Below are 10,453 nucleotides of genomic sequence, written 5' to 3' on the forward strand. Positions count from 1 at the left end.
TCTTCACTTGGAGGTCGCCGCTGATGATGATGTTACCTAGCCAAGTGATGAAACGTCTGGATATCAAAGCTACAGCTGAGCAAGCAAACCTTCACCCTACATTTTAAATTATTTTTCATGTTTATGTTGCATGAATCTGCGGTCATTGATCCACAGTTTAGTTTCACTCCCTAAAGGTAACATGCTGATTTCTCCAGTTGTTAATAGTTCAATGTGATGCATCCACTGTGTGCATAACGAGAGGGAGCTTGCTCCCCACATCTTGTGTTTATCTGTGCCTTATGACCAGCATTCATCAATGGCGAGAGCAAGGGGCGAGGGCGAGACCAATGTGTCAGTCTTTCCGTGCCCATGCACGGCACCAACATTGGCAATTCTCCACTGTGCATTTACAGCCAGTTCTCAGTGCCCCGACACACACGCCCTGCCCCTTTGAAGTATCGCCATCATTTTGTGCTGTCTCGCTGTGCTCTTCTCACCAGGATGAATTACTTCTACTCAACCTCCTTCAGATTTCATCTGACAAAACGTTCATTAAGAATTCCTTTGCATAAACATGCACTTTGCAGCTCTCGTTATTTGATTTTCCTGGATGTCTTTCATACGAAAAAACGTTCACAGCAACTTGATTTGCAAAAGGAAACCGCGCTCTATTTCATTATCCCTATGTAACCTACATTTCAACACAGTTTAGTCAACAGGCTCAAACCATTCTTGGAAATTTTGGAATAGCGTCAATGCATATAAACTGACCATTAGCGTTCCCATACGACAGCTGTGATCATCTGAAAACAGCCCCACGGAATTGCCATTGATGACAGCGACGCGAGTGGGATTCGAACCCACGCGTGCAAAGCACGACGGATTAGCAATCCATCGCCTTAACCTCTCGGCCACCTCGTCACAGACCCGGGGCAGCTCTGACCTTATGAATAATTGAATTGGGTAAATTATGCAGAGCAGCAGATATTTCTCCCTGGTGTTGGTAAAATGATATTTAACATAGTACGGTTCCAAGACTGTGGTCTGACCCCTGGGTTGTGGGGCAAGTGCACTCCCACTGTCAGACAATGCACACAGTGATCTGAACAAAAATGAGGAAATGAATATGTAACAAGGTCTGTTGAATTCTGTGAAGATTTGATGTCAACGGAATGAAGAACCCGAGACAGCAGGAGGTGTTCTTTCAATAAAGAGTTGAATAGAGCTCTTAAGGATAGTGGAATCAAGGGTTATCGGGATAAGGCAGGAACAGGATACAGATTGAGGATGTTCAGGCCATGATCATAATGAATGGTGGTGCTGGCTCGAAGGCAGAATGGCCTACTCCTGCACTTGCTGTAAATTGTCTATTAAATTGCCTGTGAGGAATTGTTTTCCAGACTGGAGGAGAGTGCATAGTGCTCAATGTCATTATTCGGAATACCTAACTTCCGCTCAGATGTTTTTGACACGCACTTGTGTACAGAACAGACAATTTCAAAATCCAAAATATGGCTAAACTGACAATTGAAGGCAACAATGCAAAAACCTTGATCTGTATCATTTTCCTGCACTGTGCGACACCAAGTCACTGTATGATCACAGCAACACAGTGAGCAAGTGTCAGAAGGAAAATGAGTGCAGTGCCAGTGCGCATGCGGGGAGCAGCAGGTGACACACGGGGAAGTGCATTTCCCACAACAGGAACACTTCCCAAACAACGGACTGAGGTGGAAGAATTCAGAGGGGGTTTACATTTTGAAATTTGATGCCAGAGACACAATGGAGACCTGTCATTGAGTCTGTTAAAGTGAAGATTTTAAGATTTCTACAGATGCAAAACAAAATAAAAAGCTCATGGGTTAGTGAAGGCAAAAGATGAAATTGTACATTTCATCAATCTACCCATCTTTACAATGAGTACCTCACCACTTTCCTCACTCAGGGACTGAACCACTGGTGAAGATGATCATATAATCCCCGTTACTAGCCATGGAATCAGAGAAACTCGGTTTCCCAAACGTTAAGGTAAAACCGGGAATGTGGAGGTAAGCATTAATGTGTTGCTCCTGTGCTGAAGGTGGCCAGTACACGGTATCTCTGTTTCAGTATAGTGGGCTGTGCTGTGCCGAAGGTTTAATTTTGAGCCTCACATGGAGCAGCTTCAATTTGTCGTCGTGTTGAGGGATACGGACAGAAGGTGATATTGAGCAAAGCCAAGTTCATGGGAAAATACCCGTGTTTGTGGATTGAGAAACAACCTCTTCTGGATAATGACTCCTTGATCTACAAACATACTGCAAGTATCTAAAACTTGAAGAGACATGTGTGTAGAGAGGGCCGAAAGTGATTTTTCAGCAGATGGATAACGTTTCCCATGTGCACTGCGTTAAATTCCGGGAAAATAGATGTTGAACTGGTTTCATGTTTCACAGTTTGTTGCAAAAACACAAAGGTTGTTGCAATAATAAACAAAGAAATCACATAGGACCGTTTGAATATTGTATTGAACTGAATTTTGGTCTGAGCATATTTTATCTTAACTGGCGTGCTGCAGAGAAGTACAGAGGGTTAACAATACAAAAGGACAGAGTCTTCTTGGTGGATTTCTTGGGTGGAGTTAAGAATGTACGAAATATACATAACATCATGTGAATGTGTCAAGTCTTTAAAGTAGGTGTTGCATCTCCAAGTGACGATTCAATTCCGACTCATTAGGATATCACTTCCGTCTGCAGTTATTTTACGACATCAACTCCATTTTCAGAGTTTCACCTTGAACAATACGCCACACCTTACCACTCCATGAACTTGTTATACTCAATCATATTCAGTTGTACGTGTTCATGAAATATCTTTGTGTCTGAAGTCAACAAATTCTAAATTGTCACGCAACCACACTGACTTTCACTCAATGGTATATTCTCTCCTTGTACGTTTGATCGGGCATCTTTTGAAACACTCTGAAGTCAGCTTCTACGTTTTATTTCTGGAAAGTCGTTCATGATTTAAGTAACTCTATTGAGTGGAAGAAACTCTCATCCAAACTTTTCTTCATCATTCACTAATGGTTTTCAAGCTCTAACTAAAGTTATCTGTTCACTAGAAAGAGGGACCTTCCCCGATTTACTCATTCAAACCTCGCGTTATGTGAAAATCTCATTTGTTTACATCAAACTTGCGTGTTTGTGCTCCAGCATTTCCAAATCTCGTGAATAAACTCCTCCATTCTTTCTATATTCCCGTTTGTATCCTTTCTGATATTGTTATGTCTCAGTAAACAACGTCACTTGCCTTTCTAATATCTTGCTATCCAGGAAACAGCGTCTGTGCCCTTTCTAACTTCTTCACATGTTTTTGGTGAAGAATGAGGACAAGGATTACACACAATGTTCCCACTGAGAGTGACAAAAAGATTTTACAGTTACGCTATGAACTCTTTGCTTTTTAAATATGACGCCTCTATTTATAGACTCCAATAAGGTAAATTACTGTCTATCCAGTTCATGAACATCGTCTCGATGGAGACGAGAATTTTCTCTGTCTTCCTTTCTTCTTCCACGGAATGTCTGAAAGGTTTGTAAGGCCAACATCTCGAAATGCCCATGTCCTGAGTCAGTCTCAGCTATTTCTAAAGGCGACTGAAGTTCAAATACTTCACAGGGTGTCTCCCATCATTCCAATGCAGACTGGTTCTGGACCGTAAATGCTATCACTAAAGGCCACCGTGAATCTGAAATCAACAGTTTTCGCACAGTAATTCTCGTAGCTATTGTGTATCGGATGTTCGTGTTCTTGTTCAATTTGTCCATCATTTCATGGGTCCCTGTGTTGAATTTTACTGAATGATTAATTTGTGAATGGAGACTTTACCTTCACCACTCAGTCGAAACTCCATGGAACATTGAAAAAATTTACTCATACGCTTCCAGAGGACGGTCCTGCCATTACTGGGATGAATCAGTCAACATTCCCCACGTATCCTCGAAGCCAAGGATTTCCTTTTCCATTTTAGCAGATCATTGCAGCACTGAGTCCCATGTGTGCGTTCATTAAAACCAAAACAGTTGCAGCAAGACTTTAAAACTAAGATTTTGCAATCTGCTTGCATTGGTTGTCCCAAAAATTACATTCCATATTATGGTATGTTTGTGGATGAAAGAACTTTCTGAATCTTGAGCAATTATATTTCAGTTTTGTCAAAAAATTATCATTCGCTGTTCTCTCTTTCCCTTTCAGTTTCCCGTTTTATATCCCGTATTTTATCAGTTTATCTTAAGTTTTCAATATTTCAATCAATCTCGCTCCTGATTACCAATCCGAGAGAATGCCACAATTTTGTCAATTTATATGCAGTGCAGCTGGAGGGCGCGGTGACCAAATGGAAAGGCATTGGTCACGTGAACCAAATAAAAGTAGCCAGCTGGTGGAATCTGGCCGTTCCATCACAGTCATATTTAAAACATTTAACGTAATCTTTAGCAAAATCATATTGGCAGAAAATAAGAAAACAAGATGAAAAAAATTGCTGATGCTGAAAATCAAACAGAAACAGCACACCTGTGATTTAACAGCAATTTCTGTTTCTGTGACAGATTGGCAGATTTTGTCGCAGTCCATGAGAACAGTGCTCAGTAGAATCAAACAGACAGCATGGACCTGGGACTGTGATATCAGACAGTAATAATGAATGCGTGGAGAGTGTTGTACTGGAAAAGCACAGCGGGTCAGGCAACATCCGAGGAGCAGAAGAATGGACGATTTAGGCATAAGCCATTCATCAGGAATTAGGCTTGTGAGTCGGGCAGAGGAACAAAGCTGAAGCCAGGTGCCAACTCGCAGGCACCTCCTCCTACAGACCACGATCCCAAACTCTCCTCCCCTCACCAAACTATCATCACCCAGACCATCCACAATCTCATCAGCTCTGGGCATCTCCCATCCACAACCTTCAACCTCATTGTCCGTGAACCGCGGAATTCCCGATTCTACCTCCTTCCTAAGATTAACAAACCTGACTGTCCCAGTCGACCTATTGTCTCATCCTGAGCCTGTCCCATTCGAATCATTTACTCCTAAATTGACACAATCCTCTTTCCCCATTTCAGGAAATGCCCACTTACATTCGTGACACCCCAATGGATTTCACCTCCTCCAAGAATTTCTTTTCACTGACCCACAACGCGTCATCTTCACCATGAACATCCAGTCCCTGTACAAATCCATCTGCGTGACAGAAGTCAGCAAGCCTTCCATTTCTTAAACTCACAGCATCCCAACCAGTGCCTTTCCACCGACATCCTCATCCACCTGGCTGAACATGTCCTCACAATCAACAACTTCGCTTTCCAATTCTCCCACTTCCTCCATCGAAACTGGTAGCCATGCGCACCCGCATAGGACCTAACTCTGCCTGCCTGTTTGTCAGATACGCGGAACTGTCCATCTTTCGCAGTTACACAGGCACCATCCTCCACCTGATCCTCCTCTATATTGATGAATGTTTGGGGCCACTTTGGTGCGCCAACAAGGAGGTTGAATTGCTCACTAACTTTACCAACAACTTCCACTCCGACCTCAAATGTATCTGGATCATCTTGGCAACTTCCCCCACTTTCCTGGACCTCTCCATCACCGACTCTGGCGACTGACTAATTACAGACATATACTACAAGCCCTCCGACTCCCACATGTATCTAGACGACATCTCCTCCAACCCTATCTCGTGTAAGAACGCCATTCTTTATTCCCAATTCCTCCTCCTCCAGCACATCTGTTCCCAGGATGACCAATTACACCTCAGAAAGAACCAGTTGGTCTCCTTCTTCCACGATCACAAATTGCCTTCCCACGTGGTTGACAGCGCTCTCGAGTTCATCACCTCTATTTCACACACCACCACCCTTGAAGCCACGCCTCTCAACGCAACAAGGACAGAACCACCTGGTTCTCACCTTACATCCCATCAAACACCGCATAAACGCATCATATTCTGCCACTGATGCCATCTCCACACAGACACGACGACCAGACATATATTACGCTGCCCAGCCCTGCCAACATCCCGTCAAAACCATTCCCTCCATGACCCCCTCTTCAGGTCCACACATGCCCCCACCAGCCCACAACCCTCTCCTGGCACCTTTCACTGCCACCAAAGGAAGGGCGAAACAAGCACCCACATCACTCCCCTCACCTCAGCCAAGGCCCGAAGGGATCATTCCACATCCATTAGAAATTCACCTGTACAGCTACCAATGTCATCTACTGAATCCGTTGCACCCAGTGTGGACTCCTCTACGTCAGGGAGACAGGAAAACTTCTTGCAGATCATTTCAGAGAACATCTCTGGGACACCCGCACCCACCAACTTCACCGTCCCATGGCTGAACACTTCAACTCCCCCTCCTACCCCAACAAAGACATACAGGTATTGGAACTCCTCCACTGCCAAACCGTTACCACACAACGCCTGGAGGATGGACGCCACACATTCCGACTTGGGACCATAACACCACACGGGATAAATGTGAATTTGAACAGTTACCTCCTTTCCCCTCCCCCAAACCCAAGCCTTCAACTCGGCACCGCCCTCTCGACCCATTCCATCACTGCTATTTCTGACTTATTTTCTTCTCCCTCGTATTCATCCATCTATTGCTTTCCAACTATTTCCCCTTAGCCCCACACCATTTCCATTTATCTCTTAGCCCCGACTCACAAGCCTTATTCCAGATGAATTGCTTAAGCCTGAAACCTGATATCTCCAGCTCCTCGGATGCTACCTGATCTGCTGTGCTTTTCCAGCATCACACTACCAACTCTGATCTCCAGCATCTGCAGTCCAAACTTTATCCTTGGAATTGTCAATGACCTTAGCGTGAAAATATCCCTCGCTTGCAGTGATCACAGTGCGACTGAGTTTTCCATTTATTTTGGGTGAGGGCAGGCTGGATCTGAGACGAGCGCTTACCATCTAAACAACGGGAATGGTATCAGATAGCGAAGTTCGGGCGGGCTGAAGTGAAGTGGAACATTCTATCAGAAGATGGAACAGTACAATTGCATCACATCATCCAGACTGTAAAAGACAGGCAGAAGGAAAAAATCAACATCAGTGCAGGCACAAGGACAGGTCAAGTGGAAAGGAGACAATACAACACACTGAAGTGCAGTGGAATTATTTCTGTGAAATGATTCGTTATATAAGCTACACCTTTACATATGGACTGCCCTCACATTGGGAAAAGGAATTCCCTGCAGTACAATGGCGATATTGGCCTGCGACATCACAATGTTGAGAGACACTGACATGGTTTCTTCTGTAGCAGCATGGCCGAGTAAAAGCATGATCGTCCCATCAACCAGAATTCAATACTTCAAAGCTCTCCCCTGTGCTGTACAACTTATTTGCTGCTCCTGTCGTCAGATCTCAATCACTTCACTGTGTATCTTCTGCTTCCTGCTTCATGGAAACACTTGAAACGTGAACAAATCCACTTTCCACTTTCACCAATCTTTCTCAACTCCCGAGTTGGCACAGGTACGAGCGACCGCTTGGACTTCTCGAGCGCTCTCACTCTGGTATGATCTGAATGATAAAGTGGAATGTGTCTGATCTGCAGAATGTTCCTACTGGGACGGTGCTGTTTATCCCATCCTCGGGGACTGAGCTGTCTCTATTGGCAGAGTATTCAGCCATTTCCCTCCACTTGCAGGCATTATGAGGGGATGTAAGTGCGGATATGCTCTGAAGCTTCCTCTCACGGGCACAGCCAGGTGCAAGAGCGCCGCTGGAACTTAGCGACATCGATTGCGAACTTCCACCAAAAATCATTTATTTGTGAGAGAGAGAAAGGTGCTGAGCTGGTTGGAAAGAGAGAAATGGGCTGTGGACTCTCTTCCCTCAGTAGAATTCAAATAAGTGCATTTTTGTGTTGCCCATTTGATGTTCAGAATCAATCTTCGCAGAACAATCCAGCAGAAAGGCTTTTGTTTCAGAGGCGTCAGTTTCTTTGCTGCAATCGGGCATCAGTTAACATCTGAGTCCCAACTGTCCCTGATGAAGCGACTCCGAATGAAACCCTCACTCACTGAGGACCATCCCCACAGCCAGGAGCTGCGAGGCTTCAGAAAGTCCAAAGCGGAAGGGAAGATTAAAAAGAGCCATTATTTCTCCCTCAACGCTTCTGTCACAGCGACAGGGAGAGGGACGGCAGAGACGTGTGACGTCATTCACGTGCCGACAGAAGCCGTTCAGCTCATCGAGTCCACGGTAAATCTCTGTCACTTGCTTCTCTCTGAGATTATTCATCATGCTTGTTCTAATAATAGGGAACTGTATCTATCTCGAAATGCTGTCTCCAACAGACTGAACTACATGTCATTCATGGCTGTTCATTTCACCGGAGGACCCTGCTGTGTGACACAGCGTGGGGAATAACTGCAAGGCGGTAAAAACAATGACCGCAGATGCGGGAAACCAGATTCTGGATTAGTGGTGCAGGAAGAGCACAGCAGTTCAGGCAGCATCCGAGTAGCTTCGAAATCGAGGTTTCAGGCAGAATCCCTTCATCAGCAATTAACGCTGTGAGCCTGAAGTGTGGAGAGATACACTAGAGGAGGGTGGGGGTGGGGAGAAAGTTGCATGGAGTACAATGCATGATTGGGGGAGGGGATTAAGGTGAAAGGTCAGGGAGGAGAGGGTGGAGTGGATAGGTAGAAAAGGCGCTAGGCAGGTAGGACAGTTCTGGACAAGTCATGCGGACAGTGCTGAGCTGGAAGTTTAGAATTAGGGTGAGGTGGGGGATGGGGAAATGAGGAAACTGTTGAAGTCCACATTGATGCCCTGGGGTTGAAGTGCTTCGAGGCGGAAAATGAGGCGTTTTTCCTCCAGGCGTCTGGTGATGAGGGAGCGGCGGTGAAGGAGACCCAGGACCTCCATGTACTCGGCAGGCTGGGAGGGGGAGTTGAAATGTTGGGCCACAGGGCGGTGTAGTTGATTGGTGCGGGTGTCCCGGAGATGTTCCTTAAAGCGCTCTGCTCGGAGGCGCCCAGTCTCCACAATGTAGAGGAGACCGCATCAGGAGCAACGGATATAATAAATGATATTAGTGAATGTGCAAGTAAAACTTGAATGGATGTGGAAGGCTCCTTTAGGGCCTTGGAGAGAGGTGAGGAAGGAGGTGTGGGCACAGGTTTTCCAGTTCCTGCGGTGGCAGGGAAAGTGTCAGGATTGGAGGGTGGGCTGTAGGGGGGCGTGGACCTGACCAGGTAGTCACGGAGGGAACGGTCTTTGTGGAAGGCGGAAAGGGGAGGGTTAGGGTTAGGAATATATATCCCTGGTGGTGGGGTCTGTTTGCAGGTGGCAGAAATGACAGAGGATGATTTGGTTTATGCGAAGGTTTGTAGGGTGGAAGGTGAGCACCTGGGGTGTTCTGTCCTTGTTACGGTTGGAGGGGTGGAGTCTGAGGGCGGAGGTGCGGGATGTAGACGAGATGCGTTGGAGGGCATCTTTAGCCACGTGGGAAGGGAAATTGCGTTCTCTGAAGAAGGAGGCCTTCTAGTGTGTTTTGTGGCGGAACTGGTCCCCCTGGGAACAGGTCCGGCGGAGGCGGAGGAATTGGGAATACGGGATGGCATTTTTGCAAGAGGTAGGGTGGGAAGAGGTGAAATGCAAGAGGTAGGGTGGGAAGAGGTGTGCAAGAGGTAGGGTGGGAAGAGGTGTGCATCGGGTCAAATCCCCATCACAAATGTGACTGTTGTTCTCATGTGTATTTTTTTCTCTACGTGTGCTGAAGTAAGACAGTGAGGGAGCAATTACTGTTGTCAGACATACATGTAGGGGCGTATTAAATACTGAAGTTGTGAGATTTGAGCAGTGTTTATTAACATAGACCATTCACTGTTCGAATCTCTTGCTCAGGAATTTGACAGAGAGCGAATTTGAGCAAAGGTTGAGCCGGGGCGTTTACCCCATGACATAACACGAGTTTCTGCAGTTGCTTTGTTGTTCACCTAATTTGTGTGTTTTGCATCATTGAGGATTTTGAAGTTGTCCCCTCTACAGAAAAGGCCCGTACTTTTGCAACATTGTACAAAAGATCCAGTACAATAACAGTCGATGCTGATTCAGTCGACTTATCCAGATATTGACCCCTGGAAACAGCACTGTGCACTCTCCTCGAATCTGGAAAACAACTTCCTCACATATAATGTTTTATTCTCGCTCTCATGGCGCTTTTCATTCCATTGGCTTCTGTTTTTTCATAGAATCCGATTCAATCGATCTTGTCACTGTGTCATTTCTTTCCATGTGGTCAGCTCTTGTGAACAGAATATCCCAGTGGGAGTGCCCTGGGCCCATAACCCAGAAGCCAGACAATACTCAGGGAACCGTATTATGCTCTTGATCATTTCATGAACACCAGGGAGAAATATCTATGCTCTTCAAAATTTAATCACCTGTTTT

General features: G+C 45.6%; 1 non-coding gene across 1 annotated transcript; it reads right to left on the reverse strand.

Moving 5' to 3' along the window:
* Positions 1-821: 821 nt before the first annotated feature.
* trnas-gcu (transfer RNA serine (anticodon GCU)) lies at positions 822-903 on the reverse strand. Its single transcript has one exon. It is a non-coding gene; the product is annotated as a tRNA-Ser (tRNA).
* Positions 904-10,453: the final 9,550 nt, after the last annotated feature.

This window comes from Chiloscyllium punctatum, chromosome 50 (genome assembly GCF_047496795.1).
Source record: "Chiloscyllium punctatum isolate Juve2018m chromosome 50, sChiPun1.3, whole genome shotgun sequence".
In the NCBI taxonomy this organism is placed as follows: Eukaryota; Metazoa; Chordata; class Chondrichthyes; order Orectolobiformes; family Hemiscylliidae; genus Chiloscyllium; species Chiloscyllium punctatum.